We start from the raw sequence: 24,188 nt of genomic DNA, 5'->3' as shown, positions 1-24,188 counted from the left end.
AAGAAAAAAAGCGAAGATAATGTATGTTTTCTTTAAAAAATCATGTTATCTGTTGTGGCGCAGGATCTCATCTGAGTCTTTCAGGAGGTTAACATAAAGGTGGTAGCGTTTTCTGGAAATGCTAGAATCCTTTTTATGTTTACTTTTTCATCTTTTTCTTTTTGACTGCTATTCTTTCAAATACATTTTTCTGTTAGTTGACATTTCTCCTCTGCATGATTTCAGTTCCTGGTAGTTTACTGTGTGATCTCATAGCTACAGCTGAATGAGCTTTAAAAATGTTACCTTGCCTTTAACTTCTGATTATATCTTTCAAAAGTTCCATTAAGTTCTAATTTAGAAGAAGAAAAACATACAAGGAGGAGGAATAAGCAAAACTCTGTATAAAAACACTGTTGGAAATTCTAGAAGGCAGCCAAACAAGCTCCTAATTAATATTGTTAGCATGTAGTGCACATTTTTTGCAGAAAACATAAATAGTCAGGTATTGTGCATAGGATTCTGTGAGTTGTGGAGAAGACATGTTCTACCACACACTGTAGGCTGTGGAGCATGCAAAGTCCTCCATGGCTGGGAGACTGGGCAAATATGACTGGTGGCTCTGGACCTGAGGAGGAGGCAGTGTGATCTTCTAGAGACTGTCAGTTACTCCTTGTGGACAACAGCTTAGTCCTAAGTCCTTAGCTTCAAGGTCAGTGGGTATTAATGATATTTAATAAGACCAATAATGCTGCTTTTTCTCTGTAAAACATTGATAAATGGCATTTCCTTAAAACTTTCTCATGAAGCATTCTGCTGTTGTTGCTTGCGGTGCTAGTGAATATTAAGCAGAAGACCAATGATTGAATTCAAGCAGGCTGAATTAAAACCAACAGTGTTTTGGAGAGTTATTTTTAACCTGCATAATTGCACTGATTGAATTTGCCACATGGCCCCAAAGCAGTTGTACCTGTAGGAATAGGAGTCAGTGACCAAAGTGATGAGGTGACCTGGGAAGCAGGTCTAAATTAATATATTGGGAAACTTTATAGCCTCATTGCTTATAAAACTAGTCCTTGTTCATCTGCTTAGTCATACTGATGCTGGCAGCGGAGTGTTTCCAGGATTAAACCTTCAGTTGTGTATTTTTATGTCTTTTCTAACGTCAAATGCTACTGTTCTTCTAGACTCTCATCAGGAAAAGTCCTGCCAGTCAGTTAGAATATAACATTTCTGGTTTAACTTGACACTTTTGATGCCAGCATGAAACGCCCTGAGAATTAAAACAGATTTTCCTGCTTTCCACCAATTTTGCCCTTTGAGGCCGTGGTGGGACGCTACCTATTTTCATTCACATCTCTTGATAACAGGGGAGATCACCAATGGCAAAGATGGTTCACTGATTTTGGAACTGTGACTGACAAATCCAGCTAAGACAAGAATTTATCATTTTTTGTCTTGTTCTTAATGCTATTCTGTGCTTCAAAAACAATAAATTATGGTTCTGTTAATGCTCAGTGCCTCACAGAAGATGGCTTTGTCTTCCATCTTCATAGATTTTTACAGATGCACAAACCACACCTAAGCCTTCATTGCAGTTCTGGGCAAAAGAACAACCATGTATCTCTTAACGTTACATAACAAAACAGTAAAGAAGACAAAAAAATGACTCTTCACTGTAGAGGATAAGATATGGAAAAGGAAACTGGAGATGGAAATTGTTTCTGACTGTGCCATGGATCTCTTGTGTAATCCTGGGCAAATCACCTATTTCTCTACATGGAAAATAGATTTAAATTTATAGGTAAATAGTTTGCTAAATCTAGTAAATAATCCCTTTATGCCTCCATTTGCCTTGTTGTGAAATGGAAATAATAGTATTCCTTTTGCTCAATGGATATTTGGAATACTCTTGTGATAGACTGTATGGAAGTGTCTAAGTGCACTCCTTAAAGTGAAGAGTACTCCTTTTGGAAATTGCAAAATCTCTATCCACCTTAAGTTTTATGCCAGCTTCTTCTTCTTCTTTTTTTTTTTTTTAGTGGGTTGTTTTTTTGGTTTGTTTTTTTTTGTTGTTGTTTCCCCTGCCTGCTTTCAGGGGCTCGCTGCTGCAATGAATGGTTCTTTCTAGGGAATGCAGCTGTTCAATCCTGGAATTAATATGTAAATGCTCTTCTCTTATTGAAGCAGGGGAGGAAGATGGAACATAGCTGTATTTTCTCTAATCAACATACTCTCTTTTTCATCTGGAACTACAACAAAGCTGACTGTCAACCACACAAATAATAGAATATTTATTTTTTCAGAAATAAACATATCCAGAAGCATACTTTTCTTGGAAGCTTTTACTGACCAACCCAAACAATGTTTTAGTTCAATGAAAATATATATATTTAGAACTATTAACACACAAATGTCTCATGCTATTTCAGTAAAACAAATAGAACAAACTCAGTACATTGACAGAATGCTAACTTCAGCTGCAGAATTGTAGTACAGAACTGCAAATGTAACAACCACTGGATTTTTGCAAATTACAAATTTATTTATTGGAACCATCTCTATTGTAAAAGTTCAGTTCTGCCCTCAGATTCACAGGTAGTGGTCTCCCAGACTCAGCTCAAGTCTGATTTGTGTGCTTGATTCTTCACAAGACAAAGTGAGTAAAAATGGTACCCAGTAGGAATAATGAGACTTTTACAGTTTGCTCAGCACAGATGTAATTCAACAAACAAAGTGTGGGATGGCAGATAATCAGACCTGCTGTCTTTAATTCTTCCATATAAATAGAAAACATTTCAGGACTCTAGACATGAAAGGTCACCAAATGAGCTATGCAGAGAGGATCAGTGATTCCCTACAGAGTTTTAGTAGTGCAGAGGAAATGGTCCAAGTTGCTGTTTTGAAGATTGTGTTTGATATGGCATAATATGCACTTAGATAAAAAAATATGTATTCTGAAACTACTGTGTGCCAGGCCTTGTATGCCTTTTTACTGATGCTTGATGTAGTTTCTTCCCTTTTAGCCTAGCAGACACATCTTTACATTTGACTGCAATTTCTTTAGACAGTTTGAGGCAACAGTAAAATAAAACTTGAGCAAAGAACACAGGACAGGGTTAAAGCTAAAAGCAAGACCCTAAAATCAAAAACAAGAACTTGAAGTCAATAAAGCAAGCTATTGGAAAACAATGTAAGGATTGAGGCTGGAATTGCAGGGTGGGCTGACCTAAGCCAACTCAATCGATAGCTTGGCTGCTGAATTGGGAATAAAGAGAACTGCTTGTATGTGAAGAAGAAAAACTTGACAATGGAACTTTAACTTAAGCTATGTAACCTTTGCATTGAAACAGGGCAAATTGGCCATGTCCTAAATGGCTGAACACATTAATGAACGTGATCTATAAGCTGTATTTTGAACTTTTTGTAAAACTGAAGGACAAAAGTAGTCCTGTACCAGTCAAGACACCCTCCAGCATGCATCAGTACAGCTTAGGGGTTAGCCTGCTGGAAAGCAGCTCTGCAGAGAGGGACCTGGGAGTCATGGTGGACAACAAGTTGACCATGAGCCAACAATGTGCTGTGCAGGATAGTGCTGGTCTAGGCCAGATTGTTTTGGGGGATCCCAAGCCAGACTAGTGTTGAGAATGCTGTGCTGCTGTCTAAATGTGTCCGCGTTGCTGGGTGCCGGTATGTTTAGAAACACAATGCTGCTGTGGAGTTTCTGACTGCCTGTGTGTTTAATCTTCTGTAAGCTTCTGCTTGTGTGGTGGTTCAAGGTGTTTAGTCATCTTTTGAAGAAGGCAGCTCTGGTATGAATTCTGCACTTAGCTTTACCTGATTTCTGTTAACCTCAATGAAAATTGAAACTTTGAATGTGATGGTGAATAGGCTCAGAATGTGCATTTTTTTCCTATAGCATGCTGAGCACACTTCCTCTACATTTTCCTTGTTTCCCCTCCTTCCAATCCATTGCTTTTAAAATATTTTACTATTATACGCAGAGTGCAAAACATAAAGTATTAGAATTGTAGTTGAACTTTGAAGTGTAAAATTTGAGTTGGTATGGTATTTAACTGACTTACCCTGTATTTAATTCGTGGTTGAAGCCATTCAAAAGGGCAGAAACTCTGGATATGGTGTGTTTGAGACAGATTGTCTTTCCTGGAGACAGGAGTCACCTTCCATACTGGTTACTTCTACAACTTCAAATCCTTGACATGTCAGTGATAAGTTGTTAGCACCCACTTGGAGTATCTGGAACAGATGGTAGTAAATAAGTGCCAAATTAATTTTTCACCAAAACCTCGTATTGAATTTAGAATCTTCTGCAATCTCAACAGGGAATGCTATTTGTCTTTGCTAAGTTCTACTTGCTTAACAAGCTGTCAGTCTTTCTTTTTCCTGGATTCATTCTGAATAAATAGCAGAATATCAAAATACCATCAGATTCTCATCTTCACCGAAGCTCTCTTACCTCTAGCTTTTGTATTATCTTTGATGTGACCGTAGAAATCCTATATTTATTCACAAATGAGGAGGTTCAGACAAGCATCTGAACTTACAGATTCCTGAACCTCTGAATAAATCTTCATCACTGAAAAGAACTGTCAGAATCTTCTCATCAGGCAGCTGTAGTTCCTGCCGCTGTGTGTTTTTTTACCTTCTGTCTTTCATTGTAGTACCTTGGTGCCTCGTACATTGAGGTGAATTGGTCTTGTCAATGTCTGTGTCATATGGTGAGGGTTTCTCATCTGTGTTTGATAAATGTCGAACTGAAGGGACAGCTTTGTCTTGATGTTTTGCAGTCCAAAGTTTTCAAGAGCAAAACTACGTACTTCTAACTCAAAGCCAGAAGTTTGACTATTAGAAATCTAGAGAGCATATTACTGTGGGCTCCAGATGTGACAACCTAATGTTGACAGACTTCTTCATATAAGTTGGGCTTAGTGCTGCTCTTTGCAGGAATCCAAGTTTGTGTTGTCCCCTAGGAAAGGGGGTAGTGTTTGTTTCCCTGGTACACACATGAGACCATGATGGTTTTCAGCTGTGCAGTGTTTCATGGTGTGTATTAGCTTAAGTACTAAGCTTTTATTGCAATGGATATCCTTTGCCAAGTCCACGTTTGTAGATTCTCCATGTCTTTTGTTGTTTTTCCTGCCTAGTTCTTATAGTGGTTTGTACAGGGTTTTATGCAAGAATGTCTGGGATAGCTTTCTGTATACACATATATATATGCATGCATGTACATAAATATCTGTAGATACACATATATATGCTTGCATATGTTGATTAATGATGGCTGAATGACACCGCTTGGGCTTCATTCCTTTGCCTATTTTAACCTTAGAGAAGTGGGATCCTTGTGAAAGGAGTTTAACCTGAGAAACTTCTTTCTGAATGAAAGTCAAATACCTTCTCAGGTTATACATGAGGAAATATAAAAAGCAGCACCTAGTTATTGAAACATTTATATATGCGGAACAGCAAAAAGAACCTGTGAGTTCTGTGCAAAACTTGTATTTAGAAGGAAAATATTTATCCCTGTTCTCTATAGTACAAGGACTCTATAGACAAAATAATAATTAGTCTGTCGGGAAACTATTCTGGCTCAGTTACAGTTGTTATGAAAGTGTCTGACTGCACAGTAAGTCGGTGGAACACAGCAGAAGCAATTACACTGGAAACGGTGCTGTGTGGCAAGAAGTTAATGTTGATGTGAATGCTAAATTAGGTCCAAACAAAGAACATTCAAACTTGTCTTCAAGAACCTCTTGAGCTCTGATCCTCTGGGAAATGAAATGATCTTTCATGGCAGAAACTCAGATGTAGTGGCACTCAGATCACTGGTAGAAAGCAGTGGAAATTGCTCTGATGAGGTGCTGTCACTCCTCAGCATTAGACCCACAGAGACTCTGTAGAGAAAACTAAGGATGGAGCTTCTTGGGCAGTCTTGCTGCAAGCTGAATCTGCTCTATCCTTCCCCCCTCCGGAGTTCCCATCCATAATAAACTAGGTGGGATGGCTTTTGATTCTGTAAGCATAGCCAACCGAGTCAGCTTGTGGTTAAATTATTTATGCCAAGAGCTGGGTGTGAGGTTGCATGAGCAATGTGTTCTCTTTAATAAAACCTGGATTTGGGGGTGGGAGAGGGAAAGAACCTTGACTAGTCAAATAGGATTTTTCTGAGTATGGTCTGTTATAAATTGAGTCTGAGCGGGGGCAAAACGGGGAGGGGAAGTGAAAAATAAAGCAGGTTTAAAAGGGCATTAAAAAGCCTGTTTTTACATATTGTTTGCCAAACCCAGGGCTTCTGGGAGGATGATGTAGCACTGTCTGATATGATTACATTATCCACATAGAAAGAATTTTAAGGAGTTCTTAGAGATTTTGGAATTTATAGATTAAATGATGACTTTTGTCAAGATACTTAAAAAAATATAAAGAAATTCAAAGGCTGTCTTTTTGCTGAGTAGTATGTGTATTTATTTACTATGTCATCCCTTTCCTTAATCCAATGTTAAGGTATTTACAGAACCATGCTTAAACAAAATTTAATAAAAATTTAATATAAGCCCCACATCAAAGATCTTGTTAATTGAGAGCTAAGGTTGTTTAATGTGTTTGTTTTCAAAGTAGTCAATAATGAGTTAAAATTAACGGGCTAGCAGCTCTAGTTTGTTTTGCTTGAAATAATTTGTCTTGCTGGAAAAGGCTTGGTGCTGCACCCGTTTTTCTGTCAGGCTCTCACCTCCCTGCACAGAGGACAATTCCTTTTCATCCTAGATGACCCGGGTGATCAGAGCTAGCATGGAAAACAGAGGAAGAAGCAGTTAATATGGACCTCTAAGGAAGACTAATTTCTCTCCCATCCTTGGTGGTGTCAGTAGCTAATATAATTGAGTTACCTATTTATTTGACAGGCTTATATTCATATTAATGTACAGAAGGTACCCCCTTAAATACCTCCATCTCAGTCACACTCACAAGCATAACCTTAAAGACCACCTCAATGAGATAATGCAGTTTTATTAACTGTCTTTTTCATTTCAAACGTCAATATTGCACTTTGCTATTGCCCACAGAAACATGAGTTTAGAATTAAGACTGTTTGTTTGTGGGATGTTGGATAGGAGGGGGTGCAACCTTTCTCTATCTGGAAACAAAACCACTCTAATACTCTTTTTTAGGCCCCCAGTTGCAGAAATACCTCCAAGGGACATAGCAATGGCGCATTATTATTTTTTTTTTCAGCAGCTACAGCCAGACACTTTGTAGAATCACTTCTTGAGGAAAGAAGGATTATCTCATTTTACTTTAAATCAGCAGTTTTAGAAATCGTATAGTAACTTGTTTGTAGCTCATGTAGTTGTTTGGCTTGAGCATATTAAACACTTTCAGCGGAAAGCTAGAAAACATAATTTTCCGGACAGTTTTTTCCTGTGCCTGTCAGAGATATGACTCAATTAAAGATGGTTCTTGAGAACATACTGTTACGGCTATGGGCAAATGGAATTAGAGGCTTTTGAGCGTTCTGAAATAAGTTATTTTACTATAGATTCGGGGTGGACAGCTTGCCTGCCTTTTGCTTCTCTAGCCATGCAAATCACAGCGTGAGAAATAGCTTCCATGCTTCTTTTATAATGTGACTTTGTTGCACCTGAAATTACATTTCAGAAATACTATTCTGAACTCTGGTTTCCCAGTGGAAAGCTTAGGTCAGGCAAAGTAGCCTGGAGGGATACATTTGACTGATTAAATTTGATGTATTCTATGTATCTTTCCTTGCTTCTAGCCTTCTTCTAGTACATTTATTCTACAAGCTTTAAGTCAGTAATCAACTTCAGCACCCACCTATTAGAGTGATTATTATTTTATGATATATAACGTCTTGCATTTGGACCTTGATGTTCCCTTTATGTAAACATAAGATGGGAAATGATTAAATTTGTACCTTGAGATAAACTGCACCGTACACACGTAGAAAGACAGCTTTAGACTTGTGTTGCTTTGATAAATTAATGCCTGTTACAAAAGAAAAAAATCCTGTCATTGAAGCCACAAAATGTACAATTATGAATCATCAGAGGCAGCTGATTCTTTCATTTCATTCTCTCTAATGAAAAGATCTGTGTACTGGAAAAAATCCTTTTGAAAAAAAGGCAAAACAACAGTTTGGAAAAAAAATCCCAGATAGTCTGTTGGGTATGTTAAAAGTGTTTGAAGGTATTTTTGATTGAAAATTAAGTCAGAATTGTCACAGACTAAAACACGTCTGTGACCCAAAAATAGTCTCTTAGGAAAACCTTAAGTCATTTGATGAAAATTATGTTTTGGTGATGTTTGATCACGGTATTGAAGGCTGGTTTCCAATACATTTGCATTTTTACCTTTCTCCCACCTTGGGTGCCTCACTGCACCTCTGTCCCCCGTACTGCTTCTAGGCAGCCACCTTCATCAATGCCCTCAGGCCCTACCAGTCCTGCTGGCCAGGCATCAGCCACACACATCTGCAGATCAAAGGGAATGCAGGTAATGGTAGAACTCACCTGTAGTCTTTTTCTGTTAGTGGCAACAGTTATTAGGCTGTCTCTTCTGTGTCTCAGCTGTCAGTTTTCATGGCACTTATAGGAACAACTTCTCTTTGAGATCTCACCTATTTTAAATCAGATATGGTGCAAATTATCTGGTGGATTCAAAAGTAATTAAGCTGGAGTGATGGACCTACTGGAGTCTTGAGACTTACTCTGATGAATCTCTTTTCTATAGAGCATCATCTTAAAACTAAGTAAGCCACACTATTTTGTTATTTTGTACTTTAGAAAAATGTGACTATGAATACATTTCACGGTGAAAACAGATACATTTCTATCCTGTAAAATTTTAGTTCTTGTTGAAATATTTCATAACCCAGAGTTCCTCGTTCAATGAAAAGCTACAAACCAAAGATATGGGGGGGACCAATGTTTTGTGGTAAAATGAGGTATTTGTCATCTGCTTCTCAAATTCAAATTTATTTTTCCATTTAACTATGGAGAAATTGACTATTTTTTTTTTGTAAGATGAGCAAAATAATCAGTCATACATTGAGTGCATAATATTTTGCCAACTTTTAAAAAATTACTCTTTATTTTGTGTTAAAACAAATTAAGCTTTATTAAAAAGCTCATTGTGTCAATGACCATATTTTAGCATAAAACAGTCCTTTTGCATTATCCATGGGCCCACGCTGTCTCTTTACCTATTGAAAGGAAAAAGAAAAATCAAATTACAGAAGAAAACTTTTCATCTGTTTCACTCTTAACATGGTGTGCAGGTAAAGTCTGCAAATTGCTCAATGAGGTATGCTCTTTAGGTGAGGTGATAGAAAGTAATGCACTGGGAATCAGTCTAAATAAATCAAAACTTACCACACAGATGTTCAAAGATGATTAGAAACCTGAAAATGCAAATAAGCATTGGCTAAATTTTTTTAAGTGCCAAAGTCAGATGCCTAACTCTCGCTAATTTCAGTGGGATTTAGCTGTCTAACCTGCCTAAGTGATTTTGAAAAATAACACAAGCTTGCCTGTCTGCATCACTAGGTGCCTAAACACATTTGGAAAATTTGTCCCTGAATGTTCTTAATAAAGAAAAATGACACATCAAATGTGAGAATGGAGTCTCAAAGTAGGATCAGAATGATGTTTCAGAAAAATCTAACCTGGTCTTTCTTACAAGAGCTTATGACAGATGACTTTGTTGACTCACAAAGTAGGATCAGAATGATGTTTCAGAAAAATCTAACCTGGCCTTACAAGAGCTTTTGACGGATGACTTTGTTGACTCCTAAGTTTGTTGTAAGCCACGGTATATAAAATAATACAAATTCTGTTCAAATGCCCTGAGTGAATTTTATATCTGTCTGCTTATGCCTAACAGGCAAAGATGGTAGTCAACTGTGTACAACCTGAGTATAATCTCAGGTATTGACACTGTGATATTCCTTTTGCTGTAAGTTGCATCCAGTACTGAAGATGAAACACTTCAATGATCTCAGCACCTTTCTTTAATGAAGTGCCTTATTTAAGAAAATGTGTTGCATGTTAGTTAACATGTATTGCAAAATAGTGCCTATTGAAGTTTAATTAGTGTAAGTAGCATAGCCAGTGGTTCATGTAATTAATTGCAGATTACATATTAAAAAAAAATCGATGTTTTTGTTAGGGGTACGAGAAAACCTACAATGAATATTTAAGCAACCAGTCATCAGCTGGCTAGATGCAGGAGCACTAGCAAAGTCAAATGTCAGTTAATATGTCAAACATCCATTCCTTATTTAAGTTCTATACAGAAAATTATATATATATATATGTACAAGTCAAGTGGGAATATAAGTGAAATAAAATCCAGTTGTTGAAGGTAATAAGTCTGGGGGAAAGTTCATATCAATGCTATTTTCTTCCCATGCTCTTTTTCCCAAAATAATGACCAGCACAAAGAAAAGTGTAAGGATTTGTAAAGATAATTTCTTTGGAAATTGTCTTTTTCTTCACAGTAGCTATCAAATTTTCTTTTTTTTGGCATGCTTTTGATTTACCATTTTAAATAATTCAGTCATTCACATGGTCTTGCTCGCTTATAATATAATATTTGAGCAAATTATATTTAATATTGTCTAGCAGGGGCTTAGCTCAGAAACACCAAAGAGAGAGGCTAATCTAGGCTTTGGTTGGTTCAAATTTCTGCTTTGTTTCAGAACTGCTATTGTGCAGGTTTGGGCAAGTTATTCTGCCTTGCACTTCAATTTCCATCTGTAAAGTGGGGATAACACACTGCTTTGTCTCACAGGAATTTGGTTGTGAATAAACACATTACAGTTTATATTGCAGTCAAATCCTTTACTTTGGAGATACTGTTAAGATAAGTATCTTATGTGGATATGAGTGTAAAACACACTTCACTCATAATTGAATGTCATTTTTTTATATATCCATATGAACACCAAGATAGATTTGTACATCAGAAAGTAGGATAAGCTAAAAATTAACATGCACTTGGGTGTACAGCAGAGTTTGTGACAATTTCCTGCTATTGATTTGGCATAATGCAATAATGTACTTCAGTGAGACCTTTACAATGCAGATGGTGCTGCTGTATTCTATGCAGATGGCACTGATTTACTGCTGTGTTCTGCAAAGTACAGGAAGTCCTTCATTGTTAGTGTGGATTGACAGCTCTGAGCAGGAATTACAAGACTCTAGACTGTCCGTCCTTCTAGCTGACTGAATATCTTCAAAGCTGGAAACCACAAAGACCCTCGGGTAAATAGTCCAAGCCCATGTTTCCATGGTATGACTGTAATCCTACTACCAACTCATCACTTTTTTTCTCCGGACAGGTGGCAATTCTTTCTCAGGTAGTTTTTAATGTCAGTATATACGTCTGAAAAATAATGCCTCTTTGATCATCATCACAAGAACATGTAAAACATGATTTTGTCCTTTCACTTTGTTCTGTGAGTAGCCATTTACAAGCTGCAGTTGTTCTATGTGGTCTGTAGGTAACCAAGGCACCAGAGGAGGCCCTTCGCTGTCTGTTAAATGTCAAAAATGCAGCTCAACCTCAACATGTTTCTTGGCACTTCTCAAAAAAGGGTCAGGATAATAGAAAGAAACTGGCTACATCCGAATAATAGAAAGAAAATGCCAAAAAGCAATGAGTTCTTCCCTATTTTTTCACATTCCCTTTTTTCCTCCACATTCACATCCAACACACCTGAGTCCCTGACTGACGGCATCCTCCTCCTTTGCAGCATTGGGCAGCCTCCCTTTGAGCAGGGACTGCGAGTCACACCAGCCAGGTCCTGAATGAGTAGCAGTTGTGTGAGGTGCACACATGTGAGGAAGGGCGAGAGCACCAAACCAATTTTAACTTCTGACCTAATCAAGGGTTTGAACCCAAGTCTCCCGAGATGAAAGGCTATTGCCCTTATTTTTCATCTGAAAAGCCATTTGGACTGCGTATAGACTGTTCCCCTTGAGAGGCGGTGTCAGATTGATGTACTGCAGCATGAAATGGGAGTGTAAATGTATGTGATGTTCATGGACTAGTGAATAGAGCTAGTTTACTATGAAATTAATTACTAGCAAAATAAACAGGCTACCTGAAAGCCCATACTGCTTCCTTACTTGAAGATACTAGCTCAGCTCCAAATGGATGTTGGTTCTGATCAGTTTAGTGACACTGACATATCAGGGAAAGTTTAAATGCTAAACACTTGTTCTCATTTTTATTATAAATATATTAGAAGAGAGAAAGTAGCTTAGAGGAATTTAAAGAATGGAAATTGCATGTTGCTTCAAGTCACAGTGTTAAGGATTCAGTTATTCAGGGACTTCCTTGTCTAATATGGATATGCTTAAAATTACCAGGCCTTTGTATTTAATTGCCAGGGAGACTCAGTGAGTCTGTTCCAGCCTTCAGTGAGAGTGCAGACAAACAGCCTGTTACAGTGAGGTAAATATTTGTAAGCAGACTTTGAGACATATTTTTTACTTCATGTTACTTGACAAATGTAAGTAGAGACTTTCAAAGGAATATGAAATGTTGGGTATCTACCATTTTCAAATATCTAGGCTGCTCAGGAGTGATCATCAGCAGATGAACTGCACTTCTTTGCTCTACAAAGCATACATTTGATGTTTTGTGGTGAAAGACTTGGCAATGCAGTTGAAAGAGACATTGTTGTTCACCTGGTTTATGATCTGAAATGAGTGTCCTATATGCAGTTTGGAGGGCACTGGGGTGCTGCGCGCCGTTCTAGCGAGCGGGAAAGAACGATGCACCAGTATGATGCAAGTTCAAATCCAACTTTATTAAACAGGCTGCGTTCTTATATATTCTTTCTGTTCTCCTGTACACGCGATCACGCGCCGAGCACGCAAGATAGAGCAAGCTTGATTGGGTAGCACGCGTTGTCCACGCGCCCTTAGTCCTTAAGTGATTGGTTAGTCTAAAAAGATGCCATATGCGTATGATTCTTGTTATCAGCATTTTCCCATCCGCATTTTCTTACTTTTCTGCTAACTTAAATTGCAACTGTATCCTTTAGTTTAGCTCATGGCCTTGGTTCACAAAACCTGGTATTCATTCAGTATCGCTAAGGCCCCAACACTGGGGCACTAAAATATTTAATAATTCTTAGAACCTCCCTAGATTTAGGGAATAATGAGAAATATGAAGGTCCTGAACATCCTTTTAAATTTTTCACATTATCTAAGGGCTAATAGTCAGCTTGGGGAGAGTGGGAGGAAAACCTTGTAAATTCACGGTGGGTTGTTCACCTGGTTTATGATCTGAAATGAGCGTCCTACATGCAGTTTGGAGGGCATTGGGGCACTAAAATATTTAATAATTCTTAGAACCTCCCTAGATTTAGGGAATAATGAGAAATATGAAGGTCCTGAACATCCTTTTAACTTTTTCACATTATTTAAGAGCTAATAGTCAGCTTGGGGAGAGTGGGGGGAAAACCTTGTAAATTCATGGTGTTTTAAGACCTCTTACTGTTTTGGAGTTGTGGTGGCTCTTACTGTACTCAGTATATAATTGTAGAATCTAAGACTGAAGATAGTTAAGAATGATAAACTTATAAGCAATGGCTTTAAAATTACCCTTGGTTCACAAAACCTGGTATTCATTCAGTATCGCTAAGGCCCCAACACTGGGGCACTAAAATATTTAATAATTCTTAGAACCTCCCTAGATTTAGGGAATAATGAGAAATATGAAGGTCCTGAACATCCTTTTAAATTTTTCACATTATCTAAGGGCTAATAGTCAGCTTGGGGAGAGTGGGAGGAAAACCTTGTAAATTCACGGTGGTTTAAGACCTCTTACTGTTTTGGAGTTGTGGTGGCTCTTACTGTACTCAGTATATAATTGCAGAATCTAAGACTGAAGACAGTTAAGCATGATAAACGTATAAGCAATGGCTTTAAAATTAAGTTGCTGAGATCAAGTTGGGTTTAAGACCTCTTACTGTTTTGGAGTTGTGGTGGCTCTTACTGTACTCAGTATATAATTGCAGAATCTAAGACTGAAGACAGTTAAGCATGATAAACGTATAAGCAATGGCTTTAAAATTAAGTTGCTGAGATCAAGTTGGTAGTATGTCTACAGCTGCAGCTTTTTCAGTACGACATACATTCTTCAGTTGTTACAAGACAGAAGTTGAAATGTATTTAAAAATAGGTAGCAGTTAGGTAGTATTAGTAAATTGGAGATTATTTCCTGTTTCCCTTCCTTTATTGAAATGTAGGTGGTTTTGCCTACTATAAAACTCAAATGAGCAGATCGTTGTTGGAGGGGGATTGTTCTTATGGGTGAGTGTGTTGTTCACCACTGGGGACCTAAAGTGTTCTGCTCTGTAACGTTGTGGAACTTCAGGTTCTGAGATTTAAAAAAATCCCACAGAAAACTAGACTGAATGATGTCCATTGCCTGAGGCAGTGAAAAAACTCCAGAGAGGATGAGGAACTGGTTGCTTGGCAAGTTGAGTTTTTAAAATAATAATGAAAAGGTATGACCTTATCAAAGTGAGTTACAATCATTTTTCTGTTCTATGTAAAAGTACATTGAGATATGGAAAGCTGTCATTCGTTGACCATAAGTTCCTAACAGAGCTGTAATCAGGGTCAGAAATGGAAACTGGTTTTCATGAAGGTGTCTTGCCTACAGTGTTAAAGTGTGATTACATTTTTTCAGGAGGAAAATGTTTTTGGAGATTTCAAAAGATCTTCGATATAAAACTTTGGCTTTCAAATATTCAAGTTTTATTGATTTCTTAATAGTAAATCTTCACAGTGTATTTTGTTTTCTTCTGATTTTTTCAAAGCCAACCAGTAAAGTTCTGTGTTGAACAGTACCTTGTCAACAGGGACTGGGAAGTGGAACTATCCTGCATTTTCCTATTCTGGCTTTCTAATCAGAAGATATACTAGGGCAAGTTAGTTGACAGAGTTGGCAAAGGTTGAAAATGACAGTATTCTGAAAGGCTTATAAATCCTAGAGTCGTCATGGATACTTTCCTTTTCATTCTTGCTTCACATATTTTGTTTATGCTTAACAACACTCTCCTTAAAATTATCTCACTTTCATTCCTTAAATTCAGAACTCTGAATCATAACCAATAGAACTCTGAATCATAACCAATAGCTGCTGAATAACAGTTATGATTTTCTATCATTTTTATGCCTTTGGATTCTTATAACACCATTGTTCAAGTACAACATGTAGAAGAAAACAGTTTGTGTTTTGAGTTGGTATGTGTTCATGTAGAACAGCTTGTACGGCTGTTCCTCTCTAGCAGAACTCTTCTGGAAAGGTGGTGATGCTGTCATCTACTTCCTTTATCATTTTTAGCCTGATTGCAGTGAATATAGCCATCAAAGTGACTAAAATCCATGTCTGTATTGGAGTGAATTTTTAATTCTGATTAATTGGACATCGATTCTCTTCCAATTTTGTTTTCTTATTTAATGTACTAGGAGAAAAGGCATATTATTTCAGGAACTATAAGCTTGTAATTTTGGAGGGCTGGGGAGTGGTTGAACCAATACTTCATGATGTGACTGTGATCAAAATGGTTGATGATAAATTTGATTTCTTGATGTGAATGCAGCACATTCTCTTGGCATGTATTCCTTGTTGACCCAAATTGGAGTGGGCGGGGAGGGAAAGAAGCTGGAAAAGCTGCTCTGTTCAATTATTTTTAATCTTACTTATTGATGTACTTTCTTAATTTGTTCTTTGTTTTGGTAATTTGGCAATCATTGTCTTTACAGCTTAAATTCAAATGCCGTTGCAATGACTGAGTGAAATGTTTAGAGCAGAGTGTGAGATCAGTGCTTTTTTTGAGAGAGAGAGAGGTTTTGGGAGACACTGCATAGGTGTCTTCTAACTCCTACTCTGTTTATTAGGACTACTTTCAAACATTAATTAGAGCAGAGTGTGAGATCAGTGCTTTTTTTTTGAGATAGAGAGGTTTTGGGAGACACTGCACAGGTGTCTTCTAACTCCTACTCTATGTTTATTAAGACCACTTTCAAAAATTAACACTGAACCATAATATATGTATGTAATCTTTGTCTTGTCTATTTTTTCATGCATATTTTGTTTGTTCAAGGTTTAATTTTAAAAGAGATTTGACCTAACAATGTTCATGTAAGAAATGGGATAGAAAATTCCGTGTTGAGTAGCTGCTTCTTCAAGGCAGAATATGTGATGCCAGTGTAAATGGAGAGAAGCAGCCAACCAGAAAGCTCAGTGAAAACATAAGCAGTTTCTCTTCCACTGCCAGCTACAGCGGTCAGATCCACTTGGCAAAAAACGCAAGCTGGGCCAGGTGCAAACCCACTGAAGTAATAGATGAGACAAAACCTTTCTTGTGGTCACGTACATGTTTGTGGTCACAGTTTGGCATGATCTGACCCTCTGATAGAAAGTTGCCCGTGGCTCTGAAAAGTACCGTTTCCAGCAAGAAGCAGAGTTTGGTATCTATTCTGGTTCATCTGTCCATCAGCAGAGTTTGGTAGCAGAGCTATCCTGTGCCAGACCAAGTGTTGATTGGGTTCTGCAGTGCTAGTCTTCTCCCAGAGAAAACTAATCTGTGACCATCAACCTCCCTTCAGTTAATAAATTAAAATCAAACTGACTTCTTATTGTTTTAGTGGTCAAAAGAATAAGTGGTTAACACTGTAAGTAACTCGGCTCTGCAATTTTACGAGGTGTGTGAACGAATGTGAATTACAGCCGTGGCCTTTCAAAGAACAAGCCCCAGAGCAATCTTGACCAGTGTGGTGCAGACATTATATTACACACGCCCACAGTACTGCTGGGGATTCCTTCTTGCTCTGCTCTCAGTTATTTTCCACCATGCAACAGCTGCAAGAAGCATCATCTTAACCTTGAGCTGATTTTTCTTTCTGAGGGTTCAGGGATCTAGGAAAGTTGAGGGTAGCGGTTTGGGTTTTTTTTTCCTAAGATGCTATGTTTTTTATTCAGTGCCACAGAACTGAAATTTTCTATCAGAGCATGTTGATTCATGAAGGTTACTGACAGAAGCCAGGTTAAGGAGATACATGACTAACCTCTCCTGGTTTCTTGGTTTTCAGCCAGCCACCTTGCCAGCAAGCTGCCTGATAGCTGATGCGAAACCTGACAGGCTTCCTAGCTTTCCAGAGCCCTGTCCTGTAGGTTGCTGGGCAGATAAGCTCCCCAGCTGCCCGCTTGATTGCTTGCCAGGCTTCCCAAGCTGAGTGTCTGCAGGTGCAAATCCTGCTATTCCATCAAGAAAATAATTTGTTTCTATAAGCAAAGCGCTGTACCCCCAGGCAGTTAGTAAGGCACTGTGTTTGGCAACAGGGAGTGGAAATCTGACAGTACAGGGAGATTCCTAGGGGTTTGTGGTCTAAGTAATTCTTAATAGAAAACCACTTTGGATCACTTGAAACTTGTGTTCTGAGGATAAAAGGAAAAGTGTTAGAATATAGAAAAGGCTTCCCATTTGGTGAAATGGTTATGTGGAAAAATTCCACTTCAGCTTTGTCTTTAGGTAGAAAAGTTCACTTTGTGACTTTGCTTCAATGATTTTAATGATATTTTAAGGAGTTTCTGACATCTTTATGCTGGTATTTTAGAGAGTTCTCAGCTGTGCAGATCTAAGTTTACATCAGAGGTCAGTTCCAAGCCCAGTCATATTTCATGGGTTTTGCAGGCTTTTCTCAATTGGAAAGTCAAAACTACATGGTGCATAGGAACCATTAGAAACAAATGTTATATGTTTTCATTTTTTCCCACCTGCCAAGATGTTTCCTTGATGGCTGCAGTCAAGAAAACCATTACAGATGAAGATTAGATTAAAATAAATTGATTTAGAGTCTACAGGATGCTGCCTTTGGGGAGATTTCTCTCTATAAAAAAGATTTATATATATTTTTATGTATGTGTGTGTTTTATACATACACATGACGTACAGTGCAACAGGATGCAGAAAGAGATAAATCAGTAAGTCTGGAACTATGTAGCGAGGTCTGGACTTAGAAGAGGGGCTGTAAGAAGGTCCACATACCTGCAGTGTGTGTAGCAGTTTTATTGTTCATGATGGGCCTGGTTTTGTTTTGTTTTTAATGTGCTTCAGTCCAGTCTTCTTTAGTGTATTAGTAACTTGGGAAATTCAGAGAAATAAGCTTGCGCGTTATGGAGGTTAGTATCGGAACACACATAGGCCAGATTCAAGCACATTACGTGCGTCTACATCTGCAAGACCAGCTTAAGGGGTATGATTTCTGTGCTGTTAGAGCAGAATTGTGGATGTACACATGAAAGGCAATTCTGGCAAGTTCTTATTTGTATAATTAGTATTCTTGATAGGTACTGTAAATTGTTGTCAAAGAGATTTCAGCCTCTTTGTCTCACAGAAGGCCTTGTATCAAAGTGAAACACATTTTACTCGTTGAACTTCCCTGAAACTCATGGCTTTCCTTCATGGATCTTACAATATACTTTGATGCCTCTTTAGAAAGGTCTCTAATTCAGAGGGTCAGCCCAGGATTTTATGGGTATTTCCAGTCTCTGGACTTTTCATTTTGGAGCTTGAGACTCTGGTTCCATGGTATTTGATGCTAGACCTACGTACTGCTGAATTAGTCACAGGTACAAATTTGAGTTCAGCCTAGCAAGTCAGCAGGATTGCATTTCTTTCTAATGAATCAAAATGCTGCCTAGATGCTGTGTCTGAGTTGAGGGATGATCTGACAACATAAAGATTCAAAAACTTGAAAATATGTTAGAGCCAACAGAGCGAGTTTGTATAAGATCAGTGATTAATTCATGTGTTGGATCAACACTTAAGTCCTGCTCATGACCTTACAGATTTGGCTTCAGTTAGTAATCCTTTACAGAGCTTTTTATTGAAGCTAAAATATAGAACGGGTCAAACTGATGGACTTACTGCTACAGTAAGACCTTTCAATGCAGAAAGGTTATGTATTACAGATAATAGTTAATTAACTCTACTTATTTTGTGCCATAAGCCTCTGTGAATTTTGCCAGACTGTTCAAACAAATAAAACCACATCCACTGCAATAAAAATACCATCTGCAAACAGATATCAGCAAATGAAGAGTCTGAAATATAGAATAGGAAAGAAAGGTGATAAATATAGAGGCAACATGAATACAAGGCAAATCTCTTGATACTGATGAAAGGCAAAGATCAGTATGAAGCTATGAAATGTTGTTAAAATCTTTAACCAGCTCCTGCCTCTGCTGCCATTTCCAGAATCACAGCTTCTGCCACTAACTTCTTTGTTGTCTGTCATTTAAAACTGTAGAGAAACCCTGTGGTAACAGAGGAGGGGCAAAGAGCTGTTCCTGATTTTTTCTACCTGTTTTTTTTTTAAAAATATTTTTTTGCCATGTAGTATATCCAACTCACACCTACTTTGTCTGATAACATCTGTGAAGAAAATGGAACAGTGATCTGACTTTTTTTTTGCCTTCCATTTTCTAAACCATTATGGAAGACAGTTGTATGGAAACAGACCACATGGCATTTTTATAAATACTTCTGCAATTACAGACACCTGCTCCCTCTGTGTACTATTTTCTGCATTATCTAATGGACACAGAGCACAAAAAGGCCTCTTTTGGCCATGGAATTAGCCTTGGTTTCTCTTTATATTGCTCTGCTAATACTGCTTCGTAAACTGATTTGTCAGTGACAGTTGAAAAGTACTGTTTAACTAGGATGTGATACTATCAATTATATATTTGTGATATTTGTAATAGGTCTCAGTGATACTTCCCTTCTACTTAGTTTATTTTAATGATCTTCGTATCAAAATACACAGAGGTGCAGATTTTGTTTAAATTCCTCCTTCCCTTTTGGCCATGGAATTAGCCTTGGTTTCTCTTTATATTGCTCTGCTAATACTGCTTCGTAAACTGATTTGTCAGTGACAGTTGAAAAGTACTGTTTAACTAGGATGTGATACTATCAATTATATATTTGTGATATTGGTAATAGGTCTCAGTGATACTTCCCTTCTACTTAGTTTATTTTAATGGTCTTCGTATCAAAATACACAGGCATCCTGTTGAACTGATTGTCTCAGTTCAGTCTGTGTTTTCATCCAGGACTCAGATCTTTGCTGACATTATCTACTGACACGGGCAGCGTTCTCCTGGCTGAGACTGAACTCGCTTCATGTGGGCTACCAAAAAGAAACCAGACAGTGCTAGCTTTTTCACAGCTCGAAAGAAAGAAATTTGAACTGGGGGCTTATAAATGAAAAGGTTCGTGACTCCATATCCATGGAGTCTAGGTCATGCATCTCCTTCCTAATGCCATTTTTGGTTTATTGATTCAGTTAGGAAAACACCCTTTAATAAATAGCATCCTCCTTCTCGGCTTCACAACTTTTTTTTTTTTTCTAAATGAAATAGTAGTACATCAACGGTCACTTTGCTTAACTGGGTAGTGCTGGGTCAAATATTCAAATTGTGTGCATTTTTGTACAGTTTCAATCACTGCTGATCTTAGATCACTTCCTGCATAAAGCAGGTCTAGGTACCTGTAACTGCCTGACCTCTAATTATCCTGTACATAAAGAACACTTAGAGGATAGTTGAGCTGCATCTAATAAAAGTTGTTTTCAACCTTTCACTGCGGGGTTGGTATAGGAAAGCCATTTCCTGGATTACAGTGTCTAGAAGCCGCTTGTACCAGACAGCCAGACTTCATTCATATTCTATGGACCTTTAAATGCTATCATTTAGAAAAAATGAGAGGCTTTTTTTTTTTCTTTAGACAAACCTTTGAACTTGCATTCTTAAGTCTTTCCTTTTTTCTATTCATTTGCAAAAACTATATTGCTGAAATGAAGCATGCATTGCTCTGTCCTAAATAACCAGATGACTATTGAATCTTGTCATGTAAAATAAGTCATGTTTAGCCTAAGGAAAAAAAAAAGGCTTTTCTTTTGCCTGTTTTTAAACTCCATGTTGAAGGTTCTTTTCTCTCTGTATTTTCTATTCATGTGAAAATATTATTTAGTTTGTATTAGGCATATCAAAAATATGAGGATGGTATTCTGACTATGGAGTTTTCTAGAAGGTTTTCTTCTCAAAATGCAGTTCCTGTAAATCAGGAATGAACTTTCTGGAACTTTTGAGGGGCAGTGTGGAAAGTATACTCACTTTGGAGATTAAGACTGTGTCAAAGTTCACAGCTGAGCAGAGATAAACTCAAGCTCTATAATGAATTAAACTCAGACCTGTATCATTTAGTCCAAACTCCATAAACTCTCCACAATTAAGTTTGTCCCTCTGTATTAAAGGTTTGCTTTTGTTTGTGTTTCTGCTACCACTTTTTTTTTTCTTGGTTAGTCTTTTTTAACTACCTTGGTAAGGAGCTACAATATACGTGGGACATTTTATCACTCTGTATTATATGCTAGTCTCATTTGGATGGCTAAAACCCACGTTTTTTTTTTTTGTTTGTCCGAGAAAGTATTTCCCATGGATGCATTTCACAAAATAACAATGAAGATATACTGGATATATCTGCAACATTGCTAAAATTTTGCTTTGGGGAGGTTAATTTATACTTTGAGCTATCCTGACTGGTGACTTTTCTCCAATATCTTGCCTGAATTAAATTCCAAAATACACTGTATTTTCCTTTGCTAACAGATTTTTTTAAAAATACAGCATCTTCCTATAGAAGTATGTTGTTCCACATATTTAATTTCTTCAGTTCTGCTGTGTTCAGTGGTAAAACTATGGTTTTAATCTTTTTTGCCTCTGCTACTATGCTATAGGAGTCTATGAAGTACTGTTACATACGAAGAACATGATATTTTACTCCACTTAGTAACTGCTAGGTGTTATCTGTCTGTCAAAATGGGGGGCACTATGCATATCACAGCATTATTTAAAGATGTTACACAGAATTGCTTTACCCTGTCTACAGTAAAACAGAAATTTCCTGACCTTCTGGGCTGCCAGCAACAACATGAGCAGTTACAAAGATCAGCTGCTAAAATGGCTGTGTTTTGAGACCCTAATTTGATATTGCAGGACCTTCTATTACCAACAATGATGTGAGAGAAGAGCGTATATGAAACAAACTGCCTGCTGAAGTTGTAGACCTCTGGTTATGTTGGTGGCATAGTTACTGGGTGACTGGAAGATTCTTTGTCTGTACCCCAGGCATATTGATCTAGAACACACCAGCTGAGATTTACGCAGTCTTTTCCAAAGAAGCAGAATTGCACTATGAAGACTATTACAAATTTGGTGTCATAGAGCAAACCTCATCCTTTATAGATCTATTTCATTTTACTATGAGAGGCCAAATGCTGATGCCACTTACTGCTAGATATCCTGGAGCTTTGGGTTCGTTTAACTCGGACTGCAGGCTGCCCGGAGAGGGGGCAATCGCTATGTCTATCCTTAACATGGAAATTAAAATGACTTTGATACCATACTTTACAGATGTACACAAGAGTCATTATCGATGGATTATCCTATAGACTTTTTGTAGTGTCGTGTGTTCCTGGCTTCATTTATCCATTTTGGAATTATTTGCACTATAGCGATATCTTTCCTGGGTTGTTAGCTCTGACCATAAGGACTTACTTCCATTTTGGCTGAAGTATGTTAACATCTGTTGCTTTTATTTGGCTGTATTAAAGACAAAAAGGAGAAGAAAAAAATAAATAACAAAGACCGATGTTAATATATCCGCTTTTGAGAACAATTTCACTTTGTCGGGAAGATATATTTATGAGTTGTGAATACTTTCCTAGTTGTATAAGATTTTTGTGTGTGTTTCTGTACAAAATAAAAAAATCAAGGAGTTTATTCTGGAGGAGGATACAAGGAGAGATCAAATGAATTCCTTGTGAAGTCTGCTGTGATTAAGTCAAAAATACTTGGATAGTTTTGGTGAGAGTGTGGGTCCTGCAGCAGGTACATCTCTCCTTTGCTCATTCTGTAGTACCGATCATGAGTAAATCCCATGTGAATATACAATAAAGTGTGGGAAATTTTTTAAATAGTGAGAAAGTGCTGTCATGTAGTAAAACTTTGAGAGCTTAGAATCAAAGACCTGGCAAGCTATTTTTTTTCTTTTCTTTTGGGATCTTGAGTTTGAAGAGCTCAATGTAAAATTTTGCTATTGTTACTTTAGAACGTATTTGATCCAGCTTCACTGGGCTGCAGGCTGTCTGCAGGAGCTCAGGAGTTTTAGTCAAAAATACTGCTGTGCAGTTCTAAAGTCCTTAGGATAAGAGGTGTGGTCCCTAGAGAGCACACAGAAAGTGCAGTGCTTTTCATGTGTGCAAATTTTATACTTTTTTTTTTGTTTGCAATATTAGCAGCAGCAAAGCGAAGACTTTTTAGAAAAGCATGTCGGTCTCTAGTTCCAGAGCTTTCTGTCAACTGATATCCTTTAACTCATTCTTCTGTGTGGCTAGGCATGAATGGTAACTCTTGCTGGAAGTGAGATAGGCAGTACCACGCTGGGGAAGAGAATGCTGTAAGAGGCAGTAGAAAAGTGCTAAGCTGCCCATTTCACTTTCTCACAAAGAGCTTGAGGCAACAGGTCTGCAATCCAGTTGCTCTAACTGATATTAAACTTGTAGGTACATGTTGTTTTCGTTGGCTGGAAGAGGCCACCACTGAGGGTCATGATCTCAGTTCTAAAGAATTGTTTTGCTTTGGAGGCTAGATAGGCCTCCAGGAACTGCAGATTAGTTCAACAGGAGACTTGATCAAAGACTTTTACTGAAAAAATAGTTGTTTTGAGCAAAGCCTGTCAACTACAGTTTGCATGTGCGCAAACCTGTGAAAGGCTGGAGGCTCTATGGAGCCCTAGTACTTCCAGGATATATTTAGGATGTCAGGAATACTGTTCTGTTACACAGTTGCAGTAGACTGTACCCATCTCTTTTCATGGCTACCTCATACATTCTTTGGGCTGGAAAAGTCTGTTGATTCAGAAAAAACACAGGATATCAAAGTAATACATTGACCCATTTACAAAGAGTAAATGAATGTGGAAGATCATCAGCCTCACACATCAAGATCTGAAAAGTAGATCTGTCTTTAAAGTAGCTTTTCAATGGTAATTGCTCACATTGTGATTATGCGTTGCATCA

The sequence above is a fragment of the Calidris pugnax genome, unplaced genomic scaffold, assembly GCF_001431845.1.
Source record: "Calidris pugnax isolate Ruff unplaced genomic scaffold, ASM143184v1 scaffold196, whole genome shotgun sequence".
NCBI classification, from domain to species: Eukaryota; Metazoa; Chordata; class Aves; order Charadriiformes; family Scolopacidae; genus Calidris; species Calidris pugnax.
The sequence above is the reverse complement of the archived record's forward strand: the minus strand, read 5'-3'. Positions refer to the sequence as shown.